A 5,361-nucleotide genomic window follows, 5' to 3' on the forward strand; every position below is an offset into this window, starting at 1 on the left:
CAACCTGGCTTCTGAACTCATCATTCAACTGAAACTGTTCTCTGTAAAGGTACCAATGATGTCTTTATTGCCACATCTAATTACCTTTTATTAATCCTCATCCTTCTTCACTTCTCACTACCCTCTTCTCCCTAAAATTTTGTGATACTGCTCCTCCTGATTTTCTCCCTATCTGACTGATCTTTCTCAGTTTCTTTGAATGGAGCTCTATCCAGATAGTGCCCACTAATGATGAATATACTACAAAAGGTCTGTCTCAGACCCTCTTTTCTCCCTCTAAACTATTTTACTTGATGATCTAATCAACTACCATTAATTCAATGATCATATCTATGCATAGTTCTCACATATATTTGTCTAACTGTAAACCTCTCTGCATACTTACATTCATACATTTCCAACTACCAATTGTTGGAAATGCAAACACAATTGATATAAAAATCTGAGTATCAAAAGAAGTTTATTGAGAAGAAATACAAAGGAATTGAACACCTCTGGTCAAAAGTGGACTGCCCTTTTTTTTTTCTGCTTTTTGGAGGGCAATTGGGGTTAAGTGACTTGCCCAAAGTCATACAGCTAGTAAGTGTGTCGAGTGTCTGAGGCTGGATTTGAACTCAGGTCTTCTGACCAGTACTCTATTCACTGTACCACCTAACCACCCCACATCTGCCCTTCTTTTGGAAAGAGGAGTGAGGCATACAAAAGCAAAGCAAGTTTTATGCATTAGTGTGGTGCAGACACTCCCTTCGGGAGGATGGAGTAGTTCATTCTCTTCTGGGTATGCCCCTCCCATTATCATACATTATTGCTAATGAAGCTCTAATTCTATGCTGGGCATGTCGATAATATACATGATACATGAGGTTCATTAAGCAAGCACAGTAGTAACCCTGAAATACCTAGTCTTTGACTCCTTGCTGGCTTAGCCCATATCTGTCCTTAACTTGACCTGAGAGTGCCAAGGCTGCTGTCTGCTTTCTGATTGGTCGGACCCACCTGCTGTCTGCTAACTTCTGTTATTTTACATTAGTGTTGTCTAGCAATTCTATGGAAACCTGACCTACTGTTTCTCACAATTTATTATGAGTAGTCTTTACTTTAGCAGTTTTAGCAGTCCTGTGGAAACTTAACCCTTTGCTACCTCTCACACTATCAGACATCTTAAAATGGTTATCTTATAGACAACTTAAACTCATTAATAAAATTGAACTCATATTTCCCCCCCAAACTCTCTTCTCTTTGTAATTTCCCATTACTGCTAAGGGTGCTATACATCTCCCAGTCACCCAGGTTCACAACCTTGGGCTAAGGCATGACTTTTCACTCTCACTCACCTCTCATATCCAATCAGTTGCCAAGTGTTGATGCTTCTACCCTTGGTATATTGACCCTTCTCTCTTCTAACACTGCCAATGCTCTGGTGCAGGCTCTCATCACCTCATGCCTAGACTATTACAATATCTTGCTGGTTGTTCTCCCTGCCTCATGTCTCTCCCTATTCCAGTCCATCCTCCACTCAACTCTCACACAGAGCCAACCATGTCACCTCCTCTATTTAATAAACTCCAGTAGGGAGATTCAGAGATTTCCTGCCTTGCTGCCTGTTCGTCGCCATCATGGGTCGCATGCATGCTCCCAGGAAGGGCCTGTCCCAGTCATCTCTGCCGTATCGCCGCAGCATGCCCACGTGGCTGAAGCTCACCTCAGACAACATGAAGGAGCAGATCTACAAGCTGGCCAAAAAGGGCCTGACGCCCTCCCAGATCGGTGTGATCCTGAAGGATTCTCATGGCGTGGCACAAGTACGCTTTGTAACTGGAAACAAAATTTTGAGAATTCTAAAGTCCAAGGGACTTGCCCCTGATCTGCCTGAAGATCTTTATCACTTGATCAAGAAAGCTGTTGCTATTCAAAAGCATCTTGAGAGAAACAGAAAGGATAAGGACTTTAAATTCCATCTGATTCTGAATTCACCGGCCAGCTCGGTACTACAAGACCAAGAGAGTGCTCCCACCTAATTAGAAATATGAATCATCCACAGCCTCTGCTCTGGTTGCATAAATTTTGGTTTGTGTACTCAAGTAATAAAGTCACATCTAACTGGAAAAAAAAAAACTCCAGTAGGTTCCTATCACCTTCAGGAGCAAAGTTAAAATACTATTTGGCCTTTAAAACCCCTCATAACCTTGTCTCTTCCACCTCTCCTGTATTCTTATACCTTACTCCACTGCAGGAACTCTATAAGCCAGTGACACGGGCTCCTTGCTATTCTTTGCACACCATAACCAGATCTCCTGATTCCAGGCATTTTCACTGGCTTTCCCCCATACCTGGAATTCTCTCCCCTCCCATCTCTGCCTCCAGGCTGCCCTGGCTTTTTATAACTCTCAGCAAAGCTTCTTCTAGAAGCCTTTCCTAATCCTCTTTAATCTTAATGCATTCCCCCAGAGATCACCTCCCATATATATGTTATATATATTTGGTTGGAATATAGTGGTTTGCACGTAATCTCCTCCAATTGTGCTGTGAGCTTCTCTGTAAGATTTTTACAAGTGAACTTAGAATTCTCTTAACTGCTATATCTCTCAATTTAGCAGAGATCAATTGCTTAGTGACAGATGATTTCTATAACTACTGTTAGTTATATCAATGAAATATCCTTTAACAATGGTGACAATCCATGTCCATTCTTTCATCCATTCTCCCCCCCCTCGCCCCGTGTTAACAGTTTATTTTAAATATTTAATGGACTGTTCTAGGGTATGATACATAAGAGCTAGAAAGAATCTTACAAGTTAGAATATAGAGTATCAGAGTTGTAAGGGGTATGTGAAACCATCTAATCTAGGAGTGGGGAACCTGCAAGTCTCAAGGCCCCATGTGTCCCTCAAGTGCAGCCCTTTGATTCAATCCAAATCCCCTTAATAAAAAGATTTTTTCTATAAAACTTGGACTCAGACAAAAGGCTATATCCAAGGTCCTAGAAGGCCACATAGGGAGAACAGAAGGTTCCCCACCCATGAATCCATTGCCCTTATTTTGTTGATGAGAAAACTATAATCTAGAAAGAAGAAATTGATTTGTGTAATATCACAGAGATGGTTAATGGACCAGAACCAAGGCCTGGGTCTTGCGCTTGAGGAAGCATGGATTAGGGTGAGGAAAAAAAACTCACACTTTAGGAGGCAGAAAACAATATACCTCCATTTAGCTGGCAGATGATGCTAAATGGTAGGACTGGGGTAGAATGGTAGATTTGGAGTCACAAAGACCTGGGTTCAATATTGCTTTGGTCACTATATGTGTGACCTTAGGCAAGTCACTTAAACTTTTCTTGGTCTTGGCTTCCTCATCTGTAAAAAGAGATGGTCAGCCTAAATGATCTCTAAGGTCACTAGAATCAAAGCCCTTTAATGTTTACTGTAGCTCTAAATCTGTGATGTCTTCATTTTTATTTTTTTCTCCTGATTTAGTATTGATTTTTGTCTCACACTAAAAAGTCAATTGTTGGGGCAGCTAGGTGGCACAGTGAGTAGAGTGCTGGCCCTGGGGTCAGAAGGACCTGAGTTCAGATCCGGCCTCAGACACTTAACACACACAAACAAAAAAACCTAGCTGTGTAACCTTGGGCAAGTTACTTAAACCCAATTGCCCTCCAAAAAGTTAAAAAAAAAAAAACAACTAAAAAGTCAATTGTCTATATACAGTAAGTTCAGAAATAACTCTCACGTTGGTACTCGTAACACATAATTAAATCTAACTTTTCTTAAAGAAAATATTCATGATATAAAAACACAGCATTTGACATATAGCCATTAATGAGTGCTTATTGACTGATCTTTCACTTATCAATAAACCAAGTTTTCCTACATAGTTATCATCATCCTCTCCTAAACCCATGTTTGTACTGAAATCTCCAAATATTAAAGTATATATCTATAGAGATTTAATTTGCAGAGTTTTAACAAATTATTTGGAGAATCTCTATTTCCTCATCCTGGGCAAGAGATACACATAGGTACAATTGATTTCAAGGTGGTCTTTTTTGTAATTGTTCACAATATATGATGATCAAGTATCCTGTGGAATGATGTTTCTTTTTGCCTTGGTGTGTACTATTAACCAACTCTACCATGTTTTTTATTTGCTTCACCAAGGTGGACCTGTGAGTCATTCTCCAAGGTAGATAAACTTCTTTCCTTGTTTCCTGGTTTCATTTCTCACATTATTATCCTCTCTTCGTTTACATGACTACCACTCTAATTCAGGTTCTTCATCACTTCTTCTTATTCAAAAAAGTCTATGCAAAGGCATGGAGATTATAAATGGATTGGGATGTATGAATACTAGCAAATAGGCCAAGTATATAGAATGCATGATGGAGAATAATGTAAAATTAGTTCTGAAATTTAAGTTGGAGCCTGACGAGGCAGGACTTTAAATAGCAAATGGAGATTATTATCCTAGAATCAAAAGAGAGCCACTGAAACTTGCTGAGCAGGGGAGTGAGATGTCAGATCTATGCTACGTGGGGAGATAAGGGCAGAGACTAGAGGCCAGGAGACCAAGTTTCCAGTAGCAGGAATTAGAGGTAAGTGCTGCCACACTAAGCCTAGAGGAATACTTTCAAGATGACCCAGTCACAATATATGTGTTATTAAGGGTTTTTTTTGTTTTGTTTTGAAAATATGTTTTTAAGAGAAGGATATAAAATTTAATAAAGCTGTACTTTTTGGAAAAAAAAATTAAAACATACTAGTAGTTGTTTATTAAAGGAGAAAACAAGGTATATATTGAAGTACCACAAATTTACAACATTATACATTTGGGTTATGAAATCCTGATGTCATGAGGATCATATCTCACTTTAGAGTTAATCAATTTACAGTATCTGACTTTAGCATCCCATGTCAATTAAAAGATTACAATTACCAAAGACTGTGCTATAGAAGAAAAGCAACTCTACAAAATGTAAGCCACTAAATTAACTTCAATTCCAAGCAGAATTTTAACACTTTTTATCAGAAAAATTAGTTAACATCTAGAAATGGGGGTGGTGATCACCAAGAGTCAGCATGGCTTCAGGAAGAACAAGTCATGCCAGACAGTCCTCATTTCCTTTTTTAAGAGCATTACTAGATCATGGAAATGTTATAGATATAGTTTACACAGATCTTAGCAAATCATTTGGCAGTTTCTCATGTTAGTCTTATGGACTACATGGAGGAATACAGACTCTGCAATCATGTGATTAGAAAGATTTGGACTTGTTTGAACCAAAGGTGGTCATTAATGATTTGCTATCAATTGAGCAAGAAGTTTCTAGTAGAATCCCCTAAACTCTTAGGGCTCATGGGCTTA

General features: G+C 39.0%; 1 pseudogene; it reads left to right on the forward strand.

The window, feature by feature from the left end:
* Positions 1-1,616: 1,616 nt before the first annotated feature.
* LOC138154972 (small ribosomal subunit protein uS15-like) lies at positions 1,617-2,115 on the forward strand (annotated as a pseudogene).
* The last annotated feature ends 3,246 nt before the right edge of the window (positions 2,116-5,361 follow it).

The sequence above is a fragment of the Petaurus breviceps genome, unplaced genomic scaffold (genome assembly GCF_028583685.1).
Source record: "Petaurus breviceps papuanus isolate PSGF00001 unplaced genomic scaffold, PetGlider_PUasm1.0 91133, whole genome shotgun sequence".
Taxonomy (NCBI): Eukaryota; Metazoa; Chordata; class Mammalia; order Diprotodontia; family Petauridae; genus Petaurus; species Petaurus breviceps.